Source organism: Musca domestica, unplaced genomic scaffold, assembly GCF_030504385.1.
Source record: "Musca domestica strain aabys unplaced genomic scaffold, Musca_domestica.polishedcontigs.V.1.1 121, whole genome shotgun sequence".
Classification (NCBI taxonomy): Eukaryota; Metazoa; Arthropoda; class Insecta; order Diptera; family Muscidae; genus Musca; species Musca domestica.
The window spans coordinates 1,720,141-1,747,081 of NW_026712156.1; the positions used below are offsets into that span (position 1 = coordinate 1,720,141).

Consider the following 26,941-nt stretch of genomic DNA (forward strand, 5'->3'; position numbering starts at 1 on the left):
ATCATGCATGTCCTTCCTGACACGCCTGGTGTGGAGAGTTTGTTAAATCTTGTGTGTGTTCTGTTCGGTCCACTTCTTCTGGTAATTCCCAATGTTTTTGTCACGAAATTAGATTAAGTATAAAGATCGTATATGTAGGTCCAATCTTATGGTATGTCCCAAGAGAGTATACAAATGCTGCTGGTATACATCTGTCGACCAACCGACTGATGATCTTGGTTTTTATATGAAATATTTTTTTTAAAAAATGTACCCAAAAACAATTTCATATTTTTTTCTTTTTTTTCAGCCACCATGATTCCATCCCCCCGTACGTTCGATACATGAACGTTCCCATTCGGATACTCCAGCACCACCGCCTCCCTTGCCTTCGGTGGATTTAAACTTAGAAAGTAGTAGTGTTACCACATTTCGTGATTTACCTTAAGGAAATCTGTTACCTCTGGTAAGTTTCCATTTTGCATTTTCAATATTTTATTTATATTTTCTATTTTTCTTTTACTTTCGTTTCATTCATTTCTCAAAGTAGTCTGGTCTAGAGTTTATTTATTTATTTTTTTTTAATTTTAATATAACGTCATTTGGGGGTTTGGTTGTAGTAGTTTTCCACAGCTATTCATTCTATTATTTACTACTAACTAACTTAGAACTTAGCTTTTATGCCATATTTAGAAATTATTATAGTTTTCTATTTTTAAGTAATGGTTTTCTAGACTGTGGTAATCGTATAACCCGTACATTAGTGATGGGGGTCCTGTGGAGGAAATTAGATAAGTCTAAGAGAAAAATAATTTTAAAAATCTTAATATATTTATAAATGTAACTTAATATTGAAATTGATGAGAATTCGACATATAGGTCAGAGGCACTGTGCCGGTTCCTCAGCTTTGTGTAGACCCAATACTAAATAGAATTTAAAATACAATTGTTTGACAAAATTCAAATGTCTTCAAAATTACAGGAAAATTGCAGTAATTTGAAAGTAGTAGAGAAAAATAGAAGTTACGCTTATCGGCGTTTGAAAGTTACCCCGATAAGTAACCCAAATAGAGGATTGTAAAATAGTCAATAATGATTTTTGACAAATATTTTCTGAGGGATTTAAAAAAAAATTATGAACACAACAAATTGCCTAATCGACGACTTATTATATATATTCTAAAAATTTGGAATAGTTTGAGGATTTTAAAAATATTATGACAAAATTATTGGGTTTTTATACCCTACAACACTATGTGTTGGGGGTATTATAAGTTTGATTGGGCCAGAATTTATGTAACACCTCGAAATATTGGTTTCCCATATAGGAAAGTATATATGGATCTTCCTAGCTCGCCGAGCTGAGTCGATCTAGCTATGTATGTCCGTCCGTCCGTCTGTCCATGTTAATTTGTAATCACTCTACAGGTCGCAATTATGGCCGATCTTCACGAAATTTAGAATGGAGGTGGGGCTTAGGTCAGAATAGAACCCTATTTCTTTTGGAGATGATCGCATAATATTTAGGGTTGAAATGGACCAAATACTGAAAAAATGTCGGATTTGCATTAGCTATACAGGTCACAATTATAGACCAATCGACGCGGAATTTCGCATGTAGCTAGAGTTTAGGGCGGGGAAGAAGCATACCAATTTGGGTGTTCATCGGATAATATTTAGCGGGTAAAATATACGATAACTTTTGTGTTGAAAAAATTCAAAATTTTTCATTAAACCGCGAATATTTTAAATACCGGCGAAATCACAAAGCCATGACAAGGTACTTCTGACCTTTACATTGATGTTAACATCCAACAAATCGGATATATAGCGAAATATGTGTGATATATATGTCTATCAAAGAAGATATGCTTGAAAGATCTCTTATATGTCGAGAACGGCTGAACTGATTTCGACAGTTCTCATTAATTCAGAATGGCCTCTTGGCAGGAAAGAAAAATTTTCTCATATTTTTTCAATTTTGTCATATTTTTGGCATATTTTCATTTTGAATTAAACATTTGGTAATATTTCTACAGCTAACAAAACTAAGTAGTTAGGATATCAGGATATCATATACAGATCGCATTATGGCCCGATCCTTACGAAATTTTGCATGGGGATAAGATGAGGGTCAGAATAGAAGCCTACTCTTTTTGGAGATGATCGCCATATATTTAGGGGTTGAAATGAACCAAAAAACTGCAACATTGTAAGCAGGTCGTAATTATCAACCGATCCTCACGCCCATTTGAATGGGGGTTACCGGACATTGCAAAAGTGGGAAATAGTTTGCCAACTTTTGTAGACAAAATACGAAAATGTCCATTCCAGTGACTTTTTGGAGAATTCACAAATACAGGAAAGACGCACTTCTGACTATTTCGTTAACGCTGATTTCGTTGAAGAATATAGTCAAATGTCTGTATCTCATATAGATGCGTTTCAGTCAAAAACCAATAATAATGTTAATCTTTTGCCACTTCTGAGAGATTATTGGTCTTTGGGAAATATTGGTTCCAGATCTAGGATGACCATTTAAATTAGTTAAGTTGCTATTATTCGAAAATTAAAGAACGAAACCTGATGGTTTTCTTTTATTATTTGTCGCAATATCTTGTGAAATTCTTCGAGTATCTCGCCTATATAAACTGTATCGTTTATTATAGTGTTGTAGGGTATTCAACGGTCGGCCCCGCTCGACTGTAGCCTTTGCTTACTTGTTTTTTTTTTTTTTTTTTTTGAGTTGCTACAGGCTTTTTTCTAAGTAGTTTGTCATTCCGTTTGTAACACCTCGAAATATACATTTTAGACCCCACAAAGAATATATTCTTGATCAGCATAAAACTCGATCTCTAGCCTCTTCCGAAAAAATTGAAGTAGGTTGATAAATTTTACACAATGTGTGTTGATCTACAGGACTTTTGGTATTGAAAATTGGCTATATAGATCCAAGGTTAGGTATAGCCCCCATATAACGGTACCTCCCAATATTTTGATGATTTTAGCGACATTTTGCACCGGAGTTGTTTCAAATTTCGTATTTAGAGTTTCTAATGGGTACTACAGCCTGTGACAGAAAATTGCCAATGCAGATCCGGGTCTTCTTATAGCCCCCATATTGCGGAACCTTCTTATTTTCGGTGCTTTGATATTTCAAAATATGTTATCCACCGGAATTATTTCAAATATTAGTATTGAAGTATTTTGCAGGTCTATGTCTTCGTATAGGTCCCCCATAACGGTACCTTCCTATATTCGGTATTTGATGATTTTAGCTACATTATTGACCGGATTTTTTACAAATTGCCAATGCAGATCCCGGTCTTCGTATAGCTCCCATATAACGGTACCTCACTATTTTCGGTGCTTTGATATTTTAAAATACGTTATCCACCGGAATTATTTCAAATATTAGTATTTGAAGTCCATGAAGTATTTTGCAGGTCTATGTCTTCGTATAGGTCCCTCATAACGGTACCCCTCCCTATATTCGGTACTTTGATGATTTTAGCTACATTATTCATCGGATTTATGTTACAAGTTTCGTATTTGAATATTGTAATGGCTTATGACAAATTTGCCTATGTAGGTTGACGTCTTCGTATAGACCCCGAAAATAACGGATATAATCGGTAGTTTTAAGATTTTGACAGAACTTTTAAAGGATTTTTTTTTTTTTGAAAATTTCCAAATTCTCTCCAAATGGTGGAGGGTATTCAAAGTTCGGTCCGGCCGAGCTTACTGCTTTTTTACTTATTATACCCTCCACCTTGGAAAGGAGGGTATATTAACTTTGTCATTCCGTTTATAACATCCAGAAATATTCGTCGTAGACCCCATAAAGTATATATATTCATAATCAGCATAAAATTCTAAGTCGATTTAACGATGTCCGTCTGTCTGTCTGTCTGTTGAAATCACGATACAGCCCACATTATCTGACGTAGAGCGCCAAAATTTAGCAGCGCTATTTGCATTGTGTCTAGGATGGTTGGTATTGAAAATGAGATATATCGGTCCACGTTCTGGTATAGTCCCCATATAACGGTACCTCCCGATATTCGGTATTTTGATGAGTTATGCCACATTTTTTCACGGATTTGTCTGGAAATTGGTATTTGTAAGTCATAACGGGTCCCTGAGCGTGTGGCAAAACATTGCATGTATAGGTCCACGTTGTGGTATAGCCCCCATATAAAGGTACCTCCCGATATTCGGTATTTTAGTTTTTTTGCCACATTTATTCACGGATTTGTCTAAAAATTGGTATTTGTGGGTCATAATGGTTTCCAGCTCCGGTGGCGAAACATTGCATGTATGGGTCCATGATTTGGTATAGCCCATATAACGGTACCTCCTGATATTCGGTATTTTGATGGTTTTTGCCACATTTTTTTCACTGATTTGTCTAAAAATTGGTATTTGTGGGTCATAATGGGTCCTAGTTCGTGTGGCGGAACATTGTAATTATAGGTCCACGTTTTGGTGTAGCCCCCATATAACGGTACCTCCCGATATTCGGCATTTTAATGGTTTTTGCCACATTTCTTCTAATGTTCTTTTACCCTAAGGTGGAGGGTATTAAATGTTTGGCCCGGCCGAACTTAATGTTTTTTACTTGTTAATAATATTATGTTAGTTCGAAACACTATTGGGTTTTTTGGATTTTTTGGTTGGTTTTCGATTTCGTTTTTTTTTTTTTTTTTTTTTTTTGAATTGCAACAGGTCTTTTTTACTGAATATTTTTCTTGGTTAGGGATCATCCTCGCTAAGCATCACTGACTTGTTTTCCAAGTTATGACAGATATAAGAATTGGAAAATGTGACCCTTTGTGGGTGAGGTATCAGAAGGGGTTGGCAGATATATATCATCTTCACAACGGACCTGCGTTAGCAAAAATATTTGGATGTTAGAAATTTGAAGCGAGTTGGATGCTTATTTCGTTTTCTTTGAGCGTTTTGTTTTTTCCAAATCTTGAAACCTATGTGGGCAGGTACCAGAAGAAATGGTCCGATGTCTACCATCTTTATAAGAGATCTTGTGTTGATGGAATGTCTGAATGTAGTCGGATGTTAATTTCACGTTTTAAGAGCTTCATGGATTTTCAAAATTTGGACACATTTGTGGGCGAGGTACCGGAAGGAGTGGACCGATATTATTTGCCATCTTCACACCAGACCTTGTGTTAATAAAAATATTGTGATGTGTGTAATTTGAAGAGAACCGGATGCTTATTTCGGATTTTATAATCGTTTTTTGTTATTCAAAATATTTGACCCTTTGTGAGGGAGGTGCCGGAAGGAATGTTCCGATCTCTACCATCTTTATAAGAGATCTTGTGTTGATGAAAATATTGAGAAGCACCAAGTCTGAATGAAATCGGATGTTAATTTCACATTTTAAGAGCTTCATGGATATTCAAAATGTTGACCCTTTGTGGGGGAAGTACCAGAAGGAGTGCACCGATATATTCCATCTACACACCAGACCTTGGGTTAACAAAAATATTGTGATGTGTGTAATTAGAAGAGAACCGGGTGCTTATTTTGGTTTTTATAATAGTTTTTTGCTATTCAAAACATTGACCCTTTGTGAGGGAGGTACCGGAAGGAATGGTCCGATCTCTACCATCTTTATAAGAGGTCTTGTGTTGATAGAAATATTGAGATGCGTCAAGTCTGAATGGAATCGAATGTTAATTTTGTGTTTTATGAGCTTCATGAATATTCAAAATTTTGACCCTTTGTGGGGGAGATACCAGAAGAAGTGGATCGATATATTCCATTTTCACACCATACCATGGGTTAATAAAAATATTGTGATGTGTGTAATTTGAAGACAATCGTACACTTACATCACATTTTATAAGAATTATGATTATTCAAAATTTTGGCCCTTTGTGGGGGAGGTACTTGATGGAGTGGACCATTATTGTCCATTTTTGCACATGACTTTGCACTGATGCAAATATTAGCTGTTGCAAAGTTGGAGCAAGATCGGGTTATCCTTTCTCTTTCTGTGCAGTAAATTATTTTCTTTGAAAATGTTGGCATTTTGTGTCGAAGGTATCAGAAGGAGTGGACCCATATTGATCATCTCAGAACTTTATCTAAGTTTGACAATAATATTACGAAGTACCAAGTTTGGACCAAATCGGATGCTTCCTTTGAGAGTTATTGTGTAGACCAGCCGGGCAGACAGACAGAAGGACGACAGATGGACATCGCTAGATCAGCTCCAAATGTCCTGAAACGGATTTGGTCTAAAGAGACCTAGGGCTAAAACCGTTATTTCGATGAGGCACGTTTTGGGCGTATCAAATGATATACCCTCTCTAGTCATATGGCTGAGGGTATAAAAATTAAATAAAATTTCCTCCATTACCACCATCACTAATCACAAAGGGTTAAGTATTTAAAGTAACTATCGATTTCAAATACAATTTGAACGGATTAAAGGTTTAGCGAATTTCAAAGAAATCTATAGAGCAACAATAATAACAACAACAACCTCAATTAGTTACATTCTGGCTTGGCAAATTAAATAGAAATAATAAACGGCTGCTTGTTTTAGAGAAGTTCAAGGTCGTCTTGTCGCACACTTGTGTGTTGTTGCCTACATGAAAATCTAGGAGGGGAGAGGAGGGGGGTAATTATCATACAAGATTATCTCTTAACTAAACGCTCACATTTGTTCTAGTTTTTTTTTCTAGTTCGGAAAAACCTGTCTGAGGAAATCACATGGGAGTTGGGGTTGTAGCAAAGAACAAAATTTTCAAATGTTTAGCTGGTTTTCTTAGTAATTTCTGGGGGTTTCTAAAAGAGTTTTCAAACATAAAAAAGTCTAAAAGGGAACGGAAGAGAATTTTCAGGTGAATTCTAACCAAAATGAAGGGGGTGAATTGAGGGAGTTTTTAGCTTACGAAATTTTGGAATTTCTTGGAACGAATTTTAGCTTCTCCGGCAACAAAATAATGACTTGTCTCCATTTACTTCTTCCCATTGAAATTTCCCAGAATTAAACAACTTTTCGAATTGCAGCCTTTTTTGAATGGATAAAATAACACAGATTTCAACTGAAGTTCCGGCAGATTAGAAGAAAAAAAATATAGCAAAAATTACTTAAGATTTTCTCTGTATACTGTATAAAAATTTGAAGAGTTCCTATATCAGATACATCAAAATAATTAGGTAAGGTTGTCATGAATGTAGTAGTTATGCCAACGCTTTTGTAATAATCTACTAAATGCAAAAAAAAATAACAAAAATATATGAGACATAATGCTACAAAATCAAGGTCAAAAGGATAAATTTTCATTTTTTCTGGGAGTTGGAATTTGAAAAAAAAAATAAAAATTTAAAAAAATTACCAATTTTTAAATTTTGTAGCATTGTGTTAATTTTTTGCTTTCTTAAAGACTTCACCCTGCAGGTGCTTAAACCCAATTAAAACCCATGTATTTTTAAGAATCCAAAGCAACCCATTAACATTATATTTTAGGCCCTCTCTCTTTCCCCCATTCAATGCTTAACTAATAATGCTAATATAAGTCTATTTGCTATTTAATCGAATAATACAATTTTTTGGAAGTAGACAAACCCTGCATATTGGAATGGCTTTGGTTGGTAGAACAGAAAATAAAAAAACCTGAAACATTGATTCGCAAAACACTTTTTAAAATGCTGACTTCTCCTAATAATAGTGCTATTGCTAAGCAAGTGGATCATTACTTCTTTCAAATCTCTATGGTGTGATGGTGCTAACAATTAAACAAATATTTTTTTTTTTTTCAATACAAAACACTTTCAATTTTCTTTTGGTGGGGTTTTTTTCGGGGGAACTATTAAGGCAAAGAGTTTAAGCAAATATTTAAAAAAAATTCCAATATTTTCGATAACAACATAGTTTGATAAATAATTTTCACGGTTGTTTAAGAACTATTCTCCAATAGAAATAATAATTCGATAACAAGATTTTTCTTTTGAAAATGTGTTCGATAATAGATGTGCTAATGAAAATTGGGTCGATAACAAATTCTCCCATAGAAATGTGGAACGACAACAACTTTTACTGGACAGAAGTTGTTCGATAACAATTTTTTTCCATAGAAAAATGGTTCGGTAATAATTAAGTAAGTAAGAAAGTTGATCGATAACAACCGATAACATTTTTCCTAGAGAAAATTTGTTTGATAACAATTTTACATTTAGAAAAGTCTATCGATAACAGATTTTCTTACAGAAAAGTATTTCGATAAACATTTTATCAGCTGAAAATGCTTCGATAACCGCTTTTCCCTTTTAACAATAGACCGATAACAACTTTTCCAGTAGGAAAGTAGTTCGAAAACCACTTTTCTTAAAGAAAAGTTTATCGATTACAATTATTTGTTCGATAACATCATTTCTCGTAGAAAAGTAGTTCGATAATAACTTTTCCAGTGGAAAAGTTGACCGCTAACAAATTTTCAAGTAGGAAAGTTGTGCGAAAACAGAGAAAAATTGTTCGACAACAACTTATCCCATAAAAAAAGTTGTTCGATAACAGCTTTTCTTATAGAAAAGTGGACCGATAACAATGTATCCCATAAAAAATTGTTCTATTACAATTTTACCTTCAGAAACGTTGTTCGATAACAGCTTTTCTCGTAGGAAAGTGCTTCGATAATAACTTTTCCAGCAGAGAAATGCTTCTATAACCTCTTTTTCATTTTAAAAAGTTGACCGATAACAATTTTTCCAGCAGAATTTTCAAATAGAAAATTCGTTCAATATCTACCTTTTCCGTCGATAAAAACTTTTCTTAGTGGAAGTTGTTCGATAATAATTTTCCAACAACTTATCCCATAAAAACATTGTTCGATAACTTTTTTACCTTCAGAAAATTTCTTCAATGACAGCTTTTCCCGTAGAAAAGTAGTTCGATAATAACTTTTCCAGCAGAAAAGTGCTTTGATAACCAATTTTCTCTTTGAAATGTGGACCGATAACAAATTTTCCAGTAGGAAAATAGTTCGAAAGCAACTTTTTACAAAGAAAAGTCGTTCGATAACTACCTTTTCGTGGAAAGGTTGGTCGATAACAATTTTTTTACACGAAAGTTGTTCGATAAAAAATGTTTTCATAGAAAAGTGGAACGAAATTATCCCATAAAAAAGTTGTTCGATAACAGCTTCTCTCGTAGAAAAGTAGTTTGATCATTTGAAAAGTGGACCGATAACAACTTTTCCAGTAGGAAAGTTATACGAAAATAACTTTTCGCATAGAAAAGTCGTTCGATAAAACGACTATTTCCGGAGAAAGGTTGGTCGATAAAAATTATTCTTAGAGGAAAGATATTTGATAACAAATATTCCCATAGAAAAGTAGACCGATAACAAATTATTCCGCAAAAAATGTGGTCGATAACAACTTTTCAGAAATTTCTAAAACAATTTCTTTTTCCAAAGAAAATTTTTGTCGAAAACATGTTTTCGTTCGCTAACAACTTTTTCCATAGAAATGTTGTTCATTAACATCTTTTCGAGACAAGTTCTTAAATAAGAATATTTTCTTTTTTGAAAAAAAATCGTTCAATAACTCAATTTATATAGGTTCGATATCAACTTTTCTTAGAGTAAAGTTGATCGATAACAACTCTTCCCGTGAAAAATTATTTCGATAACAACATTTCCTATAGAAAGTTTTTCGATAACCGAGTTTACCATAGAAAAATGGTTCGATCACAACTTTTCTCTGTTCAATAAAAATAATATTTTTTTCTTGTGGAAACTGTTATCGAACAGCTTTTTCTGTTCAAAAGTAGCTCGATAACAAATTTTTCCTGCGAAACGTTTATCGATAACAACTTTCCTAGTTAAGAGTTGTTGGATAACAACTTGTTCCACAGGAAAGCTCTTCGATAACAAGTTGAAAAGTGGTTCGATAACAATTTTTTAACAGAGACGTTGTTCGATAACTAATATTTCCACAAACATTTTTTTGATAAAAAAATCTTTTTCTTAAAGAAACTTTATTCGATAAAAAAGTTATCGAATCGATAACAAAGGAAAGTTGTTCGATAACAATTTTTGGCACATAACAACATTTTCTATAGAACAGTGAATCGAAAATCAATTTTTAAATAGAAAACTAATTCGATAAAAATTTTTTTGATACAGAAAATTGTTTCGATAACTAATGTTTCCATAGTTATGTCGTATCGATCTTTTTTCTATAGAACTGTTAACCGATACCTCATTTTTCTAAAAGATTTTCGATAACAATTTTTTCAAATCAATATTTGTTCGATAACATCTGCTTGTCTGAAACTCTTTGCCTTTCACTCAGCTTCCTCGGAAATATCTCTACTCCTACTTTCAATAATAAACACTCTCTAATGCACTCTACTTTTCACTGAACACACGCACTCTCACACACACACACACACAAATGCACCCGTATTATTTACTAAACAAATAAAAACAAACTAATGGACGACAACATTAACAACAACAAAAATAAACTACCAGCTAACAATAATAACCACAACAACAACCGTGAATTCAAACAAAAGCAATTTTGTTGTTTTGCCACTTCAAAAAACAAAAAAGACGAAATGTGTCCTTCAATTCAATTCTTTTCCCTCCACCATCCAGGATCGGTATCCTCGAATGATAGTGGACATGGCTCGTATGCTCAACACGATACAAGTTCTTCATCATCTGTTTACACAGCGGCCGATTGTCGACTGTTGCAGCAGATTTCGAATACGGCAGCGACACGAACTCTAAATACTCCGTGCAATGCACGTGCATTATCGCCACAATTACATACACTACAACAACAGCAGCAACAACAACAACAACACCTACAGCACCCAGCGACACCGCCACCACCCCAACTCATGAATGCACCATTGCAACAACAGCAGCAACAACAACATCAGCCACCATTAACACCAACGCCACCTCCATATTTAATGAGAGGACAAAACATGCCCATGTATCCACCCCCGCCTCCATCTGGCAGTGGTTTAGGCGTTGGCATTGCTGGCGGCAGCGGTAACATTTCACCACATCCGCCGCCACCAACACCGCCACAACACATGAACAGTCGACCTTTGTCACCGGTGGCCCTGCAATCAAATATGCCACCGCCATATGCCACAGCTGCCGCAATGCTTCATCACAATCATAGACATTCCAATATGCATGGTAAGTTTTTTTTGGGTAACTTCGGGAGCACACAACGAAAAACGACGAAGTATCTGTGTGTTAAAGCGAAAGGTAAAATAAAACGAAAGGAAAATTTTGAGAAATTATTTTAAAAGTCGGTGTACAGTTTTCGCTCTTTTTTTCTAATAATTTTATGTGAGAGAGGGTAAGAAATAGAGAGTTTTGTTATTTCGAATTCATTTTTTGTAAATCTGCAAAAATCAAGTATAGCATTTCTCGAAAAAAAAACCTTCAGAAAATTTCTAAGTAATTTTCAACCATAACAGAGACCAAGGATATGGATGAATATTAATTCTGCAATTTTCGATATCAAAAGTGAAAATCTGTTATCGTAGCCAAAACTTTCACATTCTTGCAGTTCTGGAACAGGCTATAAAAAAGTAAAAATCTTAACATAGATATCCATCAATAATTTCAAAGAATGTTCATTAACAAAAAAAAAAAAAAAATTAAGAAAATTTTTGCTAAATCTTACCTTGAAAGAGTTTTTTTAAAATCCATCTTCCTACGTTTGTTTTTGGTGCAAAGTCTGAAGGTTTTTTTAACTGTAGAATTCGGGTTACAATTCATGATCTGTTTCTAAAATTCTATGTAATCCTAAGACACAAAACATTTGCAATCCACCCAAGAAATCCAGGAACCCGTTATATTGAAAAAAATGAAGTCAGGAAAACTCCCTTTTTCTGCAAATCAAGAGCCTAGAGAAGCTAAAGATTTTAAATAGAAGAAATCCTGAAAAATCTTCGGCTTCATGGGGTCTAGAATAAATCTTTATAAAGTCCAAGCCTTTGAGCCTTCGGGCCTAAATCTTTAAAAATTCCATTCTCGCTAATATTTCATTGTAGGAGTCTAGAAAAAGTCTTTAAAAAAGTCTAAGCCTTCGGTCTATGGAGGAGTCTTCAAGAAATCTTTAAAAAGTCCTCGGCTTCATGGGGTCTACAAGAAATCTTCAAAAAATGTTCAAGCCCTTGAAGTCTAAAAAGAAATCGTTAAAAAGACCACGCCTTCGGGTTTTGAGGTCTATAAAAAATCGTTCAAAAATCCACTTCTTCAGACCTTAGCATCTAATAACAAATCTTTAAAGAGTCCGTACCTTCGGTCCTTGCGTCTAGCAGAAATATTTATAAAGTCCACGCTTTGGGCCTAGGATCTTTAAAAACTATACTCTCGTATATATCTCATCGTAGGAGTCTGTAAAAATCTTTTAAAAAATCGTTAAAAAGCCCTCGTCTTTATGGTGCCTAAAATAAATCTTTAAAAAGTCAAAGCTTTCGGTGTCAGGAGGAGTCTAGAAAAAATCTCATAAAGACTACGCCTTCGGGCCTTGAAGTTTAAAAAAAAATCTTTGAAAAGCCCACGCCTTCGGCCTTTGAAGTCTATAAAAAGGTGTTTAAAAAGTCCACTCCTTGGGGGCTTTGAAGTCTATAAAAAAGTCTTTAAAAAGTCCACGCCTTCGGGCTTTGAAGTCTACAAAAAAGTTTTTAAAAAGTCCTCGCCTTTGGGCCTTGGATCTTTAAAAACTACACGCTCGCATTGTAGGAGTCTGTAAAAATCTTTAAAAAAAAGTCTAAGCCTTCGGTCTATGGAGTAGTCTGAAAAAAATTCTTTAAAAGTCCTCGGTTTCATTGGGCTACAAGAAATCTTAAAAAAAATCCAATAAAAAGTCTTAAAGAGTCTAAGAGAGTCCGCGCCTTCGGACCTTATATTCTACAAAAAATCTTTAAAAAGTTACCGTCTTCGGCCGCTGGAGGAGTCTTGAAGAAATATTTAAAAATCCACGTCTTCGGATCTTGGAGTCTAGCAAAAATCTTTTAAAAGTCCATGCCTTCGGGCTTTGGAGTCTATATCTTTAAAAAGTCCACGCCTTCGGGCCTTGAAGTCTAGGAAAAATCTTTCAAAAGTCCATGCCTTTGGACTTTGGAGTCTAGGAAAAATCTTTAAAAATCCACGCCTTCGGACCTTGGAGTCTAGGAAAAATCTTTAAAAATCCACGCATTCCGCTGGAGGAGTCTTGAAGAAATACTTTAAAAATCCACGTCTTCGGACCTTGGAGTCTAGCAAAAATCTTTTAAAAGTCCATGCCTTTGGGCTTTGGAGTCTATATCTTTAAAAAGTCCATGCCTTCGGGCTTTGGAGTCTATATCTTTAAAAAGTCCACGCCTTCGGGCCTTGAAGTCTAGGAAAAATCTTTCAAAAGTCCATACCTTTGGACTTTGGAGTCTAGGAAAAATCTTTAAAAATCCACGCCTTCGGACCTTGGAGTCTAGGAAAAATCTTTAAAAATCCACGCATTCCGCTGGAGGAGTCTTGAAGAAATACTTTAAAAATCCACGTCTTCGGACCTTGGAGTCTAGCAAAAATCTTTTAAAAGTCCATGCCTTTGGGCTTTGGAGTCTAGGAAAAATCTTTCAAAATCCACGCCTTCGGACATTGGAGTCTAGGAAAAATCTTTAAAAATCCACACCTTCGGACCTTGGAGTCTAGGAAAAATGTTTCAGAAGTCCTCGACTTCGGGCCTTAGAGTCTAGAAAAAATCTCTAAAAAGTTAACGGCTTCGGGCGTTGGAGGAGTCTATAAGAAATATTTAAAAAGTCACCGCCTTCTTGAGGTCTAGAAGAAGTCTTTAAAAAGTCCACGCTTTTGGTCCTTAAATCTAGAAAAGAAATCTTTCAAAAGCCTTCAGGTTTTACAGGAGTCAAGAAAAAATCTTAAAAAAAAGTTAATGCCTTCGAGCTTTGGAAGAGCTTACAAGAAATCTTTAAAAAGTCCACGATTTGGGGCCTTAAATCTAGAAAAAACATCTTTAAAAAGCATTCGGGTTTTACAGGAGTCAAGAAAAAATCTTAAAAAAAGTCAATGCTTTCGAGCGTTGGAAGAGCTTACAAGAAATCTTTAAAAAGTCCATGCCTTTGGGCCTTTAAAAAAGTCCACGCTCGTTACTATCTCATAGAAGGAGTCTAGAAGAAATTTTTAAAAAGCCTAAGCCTTTGGTCCTTCTAGAACTATAGAAAAAATATTTAAAAAGTCTAAGTCTTTGGAGCAGTCTAGAAATAATTTTGGAAAAGCCTAAGCCTTTTCAAAGGGTTTCCTCATCTATAGACCTTAGAGCAGTCTAGAAAAAATCTTTATATAGTCAAGACCTTCGGGCCTTGGAGGAGTCTTGAAACAAATAAAAAACTTTAAAAATCGACTCCTTTCGGCCTTGAAGATTAGAAAATTATTTTAAAAAAAGTCCACACTTTGGTTGAGTCTAAATTGTACACAGGTTCACGCTCATTAATATCCTTGCCTTCAAGCCTTGGATTCATTAAAAATTCATTAATTGGTCCTTGAACATTTACTCCTTAAAGTATACATTTATCTGTCCCAAAAAAATATTTTTAAAAAATTGCCCTTTAAAATCGGTTTTTTGAAAACAAACACGTTGGTTGGTCCCTGAAAAACAAATTATTCGCCGTCTTTGATGAAAATCAACGGTGATTGCTCAGATGTTTCTTAAAAAATATTCTGTAAAAATGAAGACCAATCATGGGTTTTTGAAAAAAAAAAAAAAAACTTAAAAAAAAAGATTTATGGTCCTATATTATTTTTAAGTGGACTTTGATTAATCTTTTAAAACAATCTTTAAAAACCATTCTTTTAAAACAAAAAAATTGTCCCTGGAAATATATTCTTTAAAAAATTCAATTCGATTGGCCCTTGAGCAAAATTTTAAGAAAAATAGTCACTTTTAATGGTCCTAGAAAACATTTTCTTAAAAAATTCAACTTTTTTGGATATCCACATTCAATGATCCATTTTGATAGTAAATCCACTTCAGTAAGTCCACTTTTTTTTGTGTCTAGAAAAAGTTCTTTGCATTCTCTTGAAAAATTATTCATTAAAAAATTACTTTAAGTGATCCTTGATTATATACTCCCTAAAAGTCCACATTGATCTGTCCCAAAAAAAAGAAATATTTTTAGAAAATAGTCCTTTAAAGTCAAATTTCTAAAAAATTCACTTTTTTAAAATTTTTCTTTGAAAATTCGCTTTTATTCTTAAAATAACACTTTACAAGGCAACAAGTCCGTAAAATTATGAAACTGTAGCTAAAATATAAGGCACGTACATCGGGATTTTAAAAGTCAAAATATCAAAATGGAACCCAAATAGAGATTTTCCTTGGAATCCTTTCATTTTAGATAAATGGTGTCTTCGGCAATGTTACAGATAAGAATTGTTTTCTTCATATCTGCGTGCTTATAATGGGTAAAAATATTCGACAAAACTACTCGTTTCTTAATATTATTTTTATGCATATTTTTCTTCTTCCTAATTTTTTATTATTTTTTTTTTAACTATTTTTTATATTATTTACGTAATTTATTTTTATTTTAAATTTTTTTTATTTATTATTTTATGTACATTTTTCTTCAATTTTTTTATTTGTTTATGGATTTTCAATTTTTTATTTCATTTATGTAGTTTTTTTTTATTTTTCATTTTTTTTTTTCCTAAGTTTATTAATACCACTTTTTTCTCCATTTACTAGAATTTTTCTTTTGAATTTCTTTCAAGGTGCCCCCGGTTGTCCCATGTGCCCAATGCCACCTATGAACCAATAAATGTAATTATTGTATTATTTATTAAATAAAAGGTGAGTTCGAACAAATATATATAATTTTCAAATACTAAATTTTCAATTTTTTCTCCCTTCCTTTTTAGTTTATTGAAACAAAGAGAATAAAATTATATGCCAAATTTTTTGATGTTTTCGTTTAAAAAATATACAAAAATCTAAGAAAAAAAAAACAAACTACTATTTAAGGTTGTGTGTGTGGATATTAAAACAAACAAAAAACAACAACAAGTTGGTTTACAATTGTGCATCTGTAATGTGAAATAAATAAATGTGATTCGAATGATAATTTTTTGTTTCGATGTGAAACTGGATCATAACAAGCAACCAACCAACCAACCAACACATGTATAGTCTGCAGGCGGACCTTTAGCTCCAATTACTCCTCAGACACACAAGACACAGAAGAATGGAAAAGCGAAATGCAAGAGAAACTCGAAACATTTATTTGAAACAAACAAACAAACCAACAACAAAAAGTAACTATAAAACAAACAAATCTACTTATCAAACGTATCTTTATATATATCATATATTTTGGAATTATGTAAAAAACAAATGTGTATGTATTAATCTTTAATTACTATTATTATTATTATATAAACAAGAGAATTTAGTAATAAGTTATACAAACAACATGAAAAAAGAAAATTCCGCCAAATTTACACTAAACAAAAAAATGAGAAGAGAAGATAAAAAAAAACTCGAAACTGTCTGATGCTACCATATAGACCACATATAACAATAACAACAACAAAAAATTACAACAAGAACTTTGAAAAAGACTTACCAATGTACAATTTTTTTGTCTTCTAATTAATTTAAATTATAAAAAAAAATATAATCTTTCTCTGTCTCTCACACAGCCCCAAAGCTTGTTTTGGTAACTTCACAAAACTTCTTCCTAACAAAAATATATTTTGATAATTTTTTATATATCTATATAATACCTATATACAAATGAAACAAGCAAACAAACAAAAAAACAAACTCGAATCAGGCTACCAACAAAATAAACATACATATTTATATTAAATAAGTGTTAATTTAAGTTCAGCAAAACAAAAAAAAAACAAAATTCTCACTTCCATGCCTAGGCAAAAAGTGTATTTACATAGAAAGACAACACATTCGTACATACATAATCATCATACATAGACATTTATATATATATATATATACATACAAAACAATCCAAGCCAAAATGAAAGCAAATACTTCCCTCTCTTCGCAAAAAAATGCCTTCTTTTTTTGTATATTTTCGTTTCATAGAGAACAAACAAATAATATACATATAAATAATTTTAAAATAAAGTCGTTAGTTTTTTTTTAAATATCTCAAAAAAAGAGTTTTAAATTTCAATATGCCAACGTATTTAAACTGTATGCCAAGTCCCCTATGCTTAATTATAGAAAAAAATCATATTTACAAATGAAATACAAAGGCTCCAAAAATAAAAAATAATAAGAAAATGGCATGCTTCTTTAAAATGATTCCAAAGCAAATTTGATTAAAACACAAGTAGCTTGCAGATTAAAAAAATATATTTTTTTTTAATTTAAATGTGGTTTAAAGTCGAAGTAAAGCCAAAATCCAAAATATTGTGAGGGGCTTGTCGAACTGTTTTAGAAAAACATGCCAATTTTATTTCGAAATGATACAAGTTTAGTCTTCTTTAACTCCCCCTGCTCTCCCGAAAAACTGTATACTATTAACTTTTTTTTTTTTTTGAATTTTTTAAATAATTATTATTTCGATTAAAACACTATCCATCCCTTGTACCATGTACCTACACCATACACATATATCCAGCATCAAATAGTGTTAAAAAAAATTATGAAAAAAAACACAATAACAAATTTTCGAAGCTAATTTTGTAAAAACATCAATTCTTTTTGGATAATTTGTAGAAAACAAAATTTCGATGTTGCTTAGCAAAAAGAAAAGATCTAACAAAAGTTATTTGTCAAAAAGAAAATATTTGGAATCGGCCCTATTACCGTTGTCGTCGCAAAATTAAGTCGAGGCGCCAATTACGGTATTAGGTTTGTCGTTTTTTTTTTGTCTATAGCCATGAATGATTGCTATTCGGCCCTATTATGGTTGTCATCGTCGTCGTAAAATTAAGTCGAGGCGACAATTACGGTATTAGGCTTGTCGTTTCTGTCGATAGCCATAAATGATTGCTATTAACATTGAACTTTGAAACGGAACCCTTGTTGAAGGGCAAAGATGGCGATTTCTAGGAATCAAAACGCCAGGTTATATTCAGATAGTGGTTTTCGTTATTTTTTGCAGTTACTATCTTGTGATTAGACTCGCGAACATCTGGTTGAGAGTGGTAACAACGATGTGTGTGTGTATCAATATGCGTAGTTAAAACGATAACACCAAAAGGTGATATTAACATTGGCGATACAAAAGTCGACGTGAAGTCGTTTTTGAAGAATATCTGTCGTTGTAAAAAATTGTGACGTGACATTGTATTTCTTAGTCGACGTTGATATTTTAACTATTTTGTATTTGAAAATTTGACAATGAAAATAACAACAGCAAAACAATTTGGAAATATTGAAGTTATTTCCGACACTGGTCTACTAAGATCCTAGCGCTAAAAACCTCAATGCTGTGGCCAATTGGAACTTTACTTTAAAAAACTTTGATTTTTTCGATTTTTTTTCCAGAGATCGTTATTTTTACCTGAATTCGGGAAACAATATTTTTTGGTATGGACCCGGGACCGCCCCTGGACTCGAAAGTCCAGGTGCCAGAATCCACTTACTCGATATATGCAATATAGGTACCTGTTGATAGATTATAAAAAATACCTATCCAACAAGTGGTCGCATGACAACCGAAGGCAGACAACTTACAACAACTGTTAAATTTAGAAAACTTTACTTCGCGTAACCGTAGAAGAGAATATCTCTGGACCCAGAAAAGGTTTAAGCCCAAATTGTAGCATTTTGGAAAGCTAAGAGTGGAGGCTATAATTTGGCATCAATTTTGTTGATAAAAATTCCGGGTCTAAAAAATCGATAATTTGACTATAACTTCCGAACCGCTTTAAATAAACCTCATCAAGTGACCACTTGTTGGATAGGTATTTTTATAAGCGATACCGTCTATATTGGGTAAGTGGATCCGTGATTTTTTGGTCAAAAATCTGGGGTCACGGGTCTATCCCCCAAGAAAATATATATAAATAGTTTCCCGGAATCAGGGTAAAAATATCTACATTGGAAAAAATTTCAAAAAAAAAATTGAAAGCTTGGCGAAATTTCTATTAGCACATGCTGAAAGCAGTCCTTGTTAATTCTGAAGTAATTTAAAAATCTAAAAGAACACTGCAAACAATTTTTTTCATCTTTATTTGTCAACAACAAGGGAGTGTTGCCAACTTTTTTTAAACTGTCGATGTCGCTTCTATGCCTTACCGTAATACCTTTTTTGAATCGAAGCGATGGCGATGACGGTATGCACATAACGTCGACGACTATAGATATGACAACCGTAATTGGGCCGAATATCTTGAATATATTTGTTCCAGAATTTGGAAGATTCTACTAGGAAAAGGAGAGTAAAAAGAAAAAAGGGTATTCCAAAAAGTTTTTTTTTTTAAGTAATAGGGCTTCCTCATGTCGTCTGTTGAAAAAGTCCTCAGTTGATGTTATATGTTCCAATAATTATTCCATGTTGCAATACTTTGCACTCTAACAATTTTCTTAAAAAACAAATGATGTTTTTACAAAATTAAAAACATTTTTTATTGGGGATGAGAAATACAGGGTTGCCCATATTCGACGGACCCATCTGGCAACGCCATAACTTTTGACAGAGATGTCACATCGCTTAATGACATACCGCGTTTGAAGCGTCAGTCCAAGCAGATTTTTACCATGAACCAATACACGCCACGTGAGCGCTCTGAAATAGTTAAAATTTACATTCAACAGAAGAAGTCAATTGTGAAAACTCAACGTGCTTTTAAAACATTAAAAAATGTGAGAAGTGCGCCTTCTAAGAACACCATTAAGCGTTTATACGAAAAATTTTCGACTGGTAAGGCTCTTTCTAATCCGGAGTGGCCATATAAAAGTCGACCAAGGCGATCGGCCGAGAATATCGCTGCCGTACGAGCCAGTATTGAGAGGTCCCCAAGAACATCCCAAAAACGCCGTTCTCAGCAGTTGGGTATGGCTCGGTCCACTTTACAACGGATTATTCGCATTGATTTGCATTTGTTCCCTGCGGACACGCCTCGTCGATTGGAATGGGCCCAAAGAGTCATCGAAATGGCCGAAAAAAACATGGGTCCGTCGAATATGGGCAACCCTGTACCTTTTATATCACATTGCCATCACTTTCGAAAGACATTTCAAAAGGTCTTATAGTGTGAGTGACACGAATGTTCTTAAAAAGCTTGGAAAGGAAGAAAATGTGTTATATTTTCAGATATGTGATGATAATCGATTTGGATTGTAAATCGGAATGGTATTCACTTTAATGATCTTTGATTATAAACAGACCTTTCTTTTGAGGGTATGCTTATAAAAAACAATATTTTCAAAATGTCGATTTTAGTCAAAATGACACGAATTCGTCTCCCTCTCATGAAAGAAAAGACGAATTCGTTTCATTTTGGGCTAAAATCGATTTATGGAAATTTTGAAAATATAATTTCTTATAAGCATACCCTCAAAAGAAAGGTCTGCTCATAATCAAAGACCACTACATTAAATCCAATTCCGATTTACAAACGGAATCATCAATATCATCACATACCTGAATATATAACGATTTTTATTATCTTACGTTGGAAATGTCCTCATACCTGATTGTAATCGCTTAAAGTTACTTCTAAAAATCGAGAAAAGAAGAATAAATTGTTTTATATATTTTTATTTATGTATCATTACTAGAAGATCAATGTTTGTGGCTGGCCTTACGTCGATTTAGGATCAATGTCAAACTCAAGAGGAAAAATGGGCCAATTTAGGCCTTTCAAATAAATAAGGACTTTCAAATAAATTCCAAATATTAATGCAATATTTCAATTTAAAATGGTCTGCAACTCATTATTAGACATTTCGATCCTAACTTGATGCGACGAACAGTAACCACACATTGACCACCAAAATCCATCCATCCATAAAAATTAACTATTCAAAAAAAGAGCGTTTTAGGGGAAGACGATTGAAACGAAAAAAGGGAGTTTTTAGGAAAGGGTGTAATTGTTAAAAAATATTTGTTTTAAATTTCGAATAAAAATTGTTTTGGTAATACCGTCGAGATTCTCTATAACATAGATGTTGTTATAAAAAGGCTAAGGTCCAAAAAAGCTAAAATGGTTTCCCTTTTTAATTTACAGTCGATATTTGAAATCCTCGTGGAAAAGTTCGCATTTATTACCCGATCCAGATGAAATTTTGCACAAGTCATTTGTTTGACCCAAGGACGAACACTAATGAAATTGAAGATAATCGGTCAAAATTTAAATATAGCTCCCATATATATCTTCGTCCGATTTGCCGATTTATTATGCACCAAACATGTAATATCAGCCCAAATAGTGTGGAATTTTGCATATACGTCCATATTAAGTCTGGAAATAAGTATGTTCAATTTGGTGGAAATCGGTTCAGATATAGCTTTAGCTCCCATATATATTGTTTATCCGACTTGATAGTTTTGTCCTCCGCAGTCATGCAATATGCACTCTGTAACAACGATATTTGGGGAATTATATCAAATGCAGCTTAGAAATACCTTTGCTAAATTTTATCAAGATCGGCTCAGATTTGAATATAGCTTTCATATATATCTTCGTCCGCTTTGCCGTTTATTATGCACCATATATTATTCATCCGATTTGTTATATATTTTATTTTTATGTGAAGCTCTACTAAATATGCAAATGACCTTCTTTACTGCTTTTTCCTTATAAGAGTTAGTTGATAAAAGAAACAGTTTTTAGATTGGAGATATAAATGGAAACAATTTTTTAACCTATTTCAAAATAATTTTTTTTCTAGCGTTCTGGCGTTTCAAATTTTCCCAACTTGATTCTAGGCTTAATTTTATAAACCAAAATCTTTAATTTAATATTTTGCAATTTAACTTTTTCAACAAATATATTCCAACAATTACACCTTTGCCTAAAACTATCACACAGACAAAAGAAACGACAACATCCATAGAACATTAGTTTGACAACAAAAGTATAGTACAAGTGTTTTCATTTGAAAAATGAAAACGGAACCGATCTAAATGATATTTACACTCAAATAACATTACATACATATGCTCTCTATTTACAAATCATCAATAAAAGAAAAACATAAATATATATATCTATACACTTAACAATACATACATATGCCAGAAAAGATTAAATCAAATGATATTTAAAAAAATAACTAAATATAATATATTTATCTATATACAAAAGAAAAAAGAAATTATTTAAAAGAAAGGAGAAGATTAAAATTTATTGAAAAAAAAATCCAGAAAAAAATTAATAAAAAAAAACTACATCATGTAAAATTTATATTACCAAACGAAAAAAATAAACTATTGTTGTAAATTGAATATTACACTATTGTAAAACACACACAAATATGAATATCAACAAAATTGAATATTTATATTTTTATTAAATATATTCTATATATATTTTTCAAAAATCCCGAAAAAAAAACAAAACCCAACTCAAATAAATGTCTAAAATATATATTTACAATATTTTATTAATTAATGAAAAAAAGAAAATGAAAACTAAAGGGCATTGCAAATAAAAATAAAAAAAACGAGAGAAAAATTTAAAGAAATAAAAAAATGAAGGTGGAGGCTAATTATTGTCATCATTAAAAAAAAGGCAAGATGTTGAAATTGTGGGCTCTCTTTCTTATTTGAAATAAAAAAAATTCGGGAAACCATACTCAATCGAATCGTGGATCTACTTTAGTCTCACTTTTTTCTCTCTATTGTGGAACCATGAAATCTTGTTTTTTTTTTATAAAAACTACTATAGACCTGCTTCAGGAACAGAGAAGGTCTCCTGTCATTCGAATTGACCTCGAAAAACTAAAAAGGTTTTATTGATAGGGTCCATTTTAGACCCAAAGTTTTTTTTCTCTCAATTGTGGAACCATGAAATCTTTTTCTTTTTATAAAAACAATTACAGATCTACTTCAGGAACAGATAAGGTATTCTGTCATTTGAAATGACCTCGAAAAACTAAAAAGGTTTAATTGACAGTGTCCACTTAGGACCGAAAGTTTTTTTCTATCAATTGTGGACCCATGAAACTTTTATAAAACAGATTATAGTTCTACTTCAGGAACAGAGAAGATATTGTGTCATTTGAATTGCCCTCGAAAATTTAAAAAGGTTTTATGGATAGGAGACATATCTGCAGTGAGGGGAGGCCTTCAGAGGAGACGTTTAGAATTTCTTAAAAAAACCTTCACGTACAAGCCTTTCATATATACGAGATTGAAGGAAGATCTTCCATACATAGAAAATCCATGAAAAATATTCTATCTTTTCTTCTCCGAAACCTAAAGAGCTCTTCTATCTACAGAGAATCTAGGAATATCTAATATTCCTATTCACTTCCTGGAAACCTAAAAAGGTCTTCTATCTGAAGAGGTCCTAGGAATATATAATATTCCTATTAGATATTCCTAGGTCCTCTCTTGATGTTCTATGTGTGGAGGATATTCCATGTATGTAAGATCTTCCTCCGGTCTCCTAAATATGAAGATTTTTTAAGGAATTCCGACTGTAAAAGACCTATATTAAATTGCTTAATTATAGGAGACCTATAAAGAAAAACTATGGATAGGAGACATATCTGTAGAGAGACCTTCATGAAGCCTCCTTGTACAAGACGTTCATATATAAGAGACCGGAGGAGGATCTTCCATATATATAGAACATTCATAAAAAATATTCAATCTTCTTCCCGGAAACCTAAACAACTCTTCTATCTACAGAGGACCTAGAAATACCAAATAGGAAGCTTTCTACTGTAAAAGACCTATATAAAGTCTCTTAATAATAGACCATTAAAGATCTTTTATCTATAGAATACGTAAAGAAGTTTTCCTATCTTACAAGAATTTTTTCAAGGTCTCCTTTCTATAGAAGACCTCTACAGGGTCTCCAATATTTAAAGAACCTATTGAAGATCTTCTAACTATAAAATACCTATGGAAGGTCTTCTATCTATTGAAGACCTTCTATGTGTAGAAGACCTATTGAAGGCCTTCTATGTGTAGGAGACCTATGGAAGGTTTTTTATCTGCAGAAGACGACCTTCAAGTATATCAATGAAAGACCTGTTGAAGGTTATATTTATATAGGTATTTATAAAATACCTATTAAAGGTCTTCTATCTATAGATCCCCTATTAAAGAAGACAAAAGGAAAAGGACCATAAAAGATTTAAATAATGTCTTTTGTCTATAGAAGTTCTCCGATCCATAGATCTTTTTTTAAATACATATAAGAAGATCTATAAAAATATCTATAAAAATATTTATAAAAAACCTATGAAGGGTCTTCATTCCATAGAATACCTGTTAAGAAGCTCTTTCATATAGAAGACCTTTGAGAAGACTTCTATCCATCTAAGACCTTCATACGGTCTTCTGCATATTTAAGACCTGTAGAAGGTCTCCTACCTTTATTAGACCTATAGAAGGTCTTCTACCCACAGAAAACCTAAAAAAGGACATGTGATTATAGAAGGTCCATAAAAGATATTTTACATATAGAAGGTCTATAGAATTTCTTCCATGTCTATTGAAGCCCTATAGAAGGTTTTCATATGCATGTAGAATAGAATGTACTCTATGTATATTGAACCTCTTTTGAAGGTCATCTGCAAAAGGCTTCATATTCACAAAAGATCCACAGAATGGAGTTTCCGAACACGATTTGATTTCTTTTACATACCTCTGATACATATCAAAATTATAGATATAAACTAAAATTTACAATTTTTTTCAAATCAATTTTCCCCAAAAAATCGGATTAAATTCCTCTGTTTTAGGAGGTTTTTTTTTTTGCAAATCGCTTTTCAAAACAGTAATATTCGAACCACTTGGGTTCCTTTTAATGATGACAACAAACCTGGGATAGTGTAACCACATTGACCCGCCCGCCCCTTCCACCTTCTACTATTCATATACAATATATTTTGCTTGAAATTTACTAAGATTATAAAAAAACATACATAAATTATTTTTACAAAATAATAAAGGAATTGAATTCTGTATTTATCTTAAATAATAAAACTGAAACAAAAAACAAACAATAATGTTTTAAAATGTTCAAAAAAAGAAACAATTCGAATATTTTATAAATATTAAATAATTAAAACAGAAAAAAAAATTAAATTAAAATTTATAAAAAATTTAAATTAAAAATTTATGAAAAATTTAAATTTATTTTAATTTTAAGTCAATAAAAACAAATAAAATCATGTATCCATCCTCTTTTCCAACAGCAAATCATGCAACAACCATTCATATATATTTTTTGTAGGCAAAAAACAAACATAGCCATAATTAATTAATTATTTTTTTGTTTTGTTTTTAGTTTTTAAATGAATTCTCTATATATGTAATTAAACCCATTAAAATATTAAACTAATTTTAATTATATTAAATAAATCTTAATTTTAATTATGTACATTTCCCCCCTTACAATTATCGTTCATCCAAGCACACCAACAATAAAAAGAAACGGAAAAATTTAAAAAAAAATCATGTTTTTATTTTCTTTAAAATGCTGCCAAAGCCCAACCAACCATAAACTATTTAACAATAAAAAAACAAATAAAATATTGAAAAATAAAATCAAAAATTTTATTATATATGCATGTTGAAAGATTGTAAAAAAATCTATTTATATCAAACTATTGCTTTGCAACAAATAAAAGAAATTTTTGCTCTTATTACCAAACAAACAAAATCTATTTGAAATTCCATCAATTCCAATGGGAGACAATTTATATTTTATTGAAGGAAAAATGAATTTAAATAATATTTAGTGGTGAACATCAGGGCGAACGAATTGTCACCAGATTAATGGTCAACCAAACAAATAAATATAATGACAACAAAAAAAAAACAATAGTAACAAATTATTTATAAAATTTTCTTCTTTGTTTTAGAGGGGTGTAACAACCAAAAAGTCGGGGACAAAAAGTGTGGAGACAATTTTATTACACCAGGGATTTGGGGACAATGAAAACTTTTAAATAGTTCTCCATGTTTATATCAATGAAAATCAAACAGAACGTCGTTTCTGCTCCAATTTAAAGAGTCCGCAAACTACCTTTTTTCAAATAGTGCTAATTTCGTGAATGGTTAAGACTCATGTCTTATTTAAAAAAAAAAAAAAACAAGTTAAATCAGTCGGTATGGCCAACATGTGTATACCCTTAGCCAATGTTCGATTATTTAAATATATTTTGACTTCTGCTATGATTGTGCAAATTGTGACGTGTTCCATTTTTACACTTCATCTAATACAGATAAAAATATTGGTATGGACAAAATTACAAGAAAATCGAACATTTATATTATATATATATATATATATATATATATATATATATATATATATATATATATATATATATATATATATATATATATATATATATATATATATATATGTGGGATGAGAAAATTAGGGTATGCTCATACATCATACTCATACTTGAAGTTAGTTCATACGAAGACGCGGAACTGTAAAGACGTACAACGACGGCGCTTACTTACATTTATTCATTGTTCATTCACTTTTATTAAATCCATTTACTTTTAAAATAAACATTAATTCCAAATCTATAATTATACGAATTAAATATAAAACTGTGACTTTTATTGTGAAGCGAAGGAATTAGTGAATGCCACAGATTTGGGAATAAAGAACATTAAATAATAGATTAAACTATAAATTTGAGTGCTCAACCGGGAGTGGTAAAGAATCGCCGACTTGTTTCACCACTTATGACAGATATAAGGAAATTGCTATTGGAAATTGTGAACCTTTGTGGGTGAGGTACTAGAAGGGGTTGGCATATGTATAGCATCTTCACA

The 26,941-nt window shown here is 32.3% G+C and overlaps 1 long non-coding RNA gene across 1 annotated transcript; it reads left to right on the forward strand.

Moving 5' to 3' along the window:
- The first annotated feature begins 292 nt into the window (after positions 1-292).
- Positions 293-25,597, forward strand: LOC131800687 (uncharacterized). Its single transcript, XR_009341500.1, has 3 exons — positions 293-445; positions 15,733-15,837; positions 15,906-25,597. It is a non-coding gene; the product is annotated as an uncharacterized LOC131800687 (long non-coding RNA).
- Positions 25,598-26,941: the final 1,344 nt, after the last annotated feature.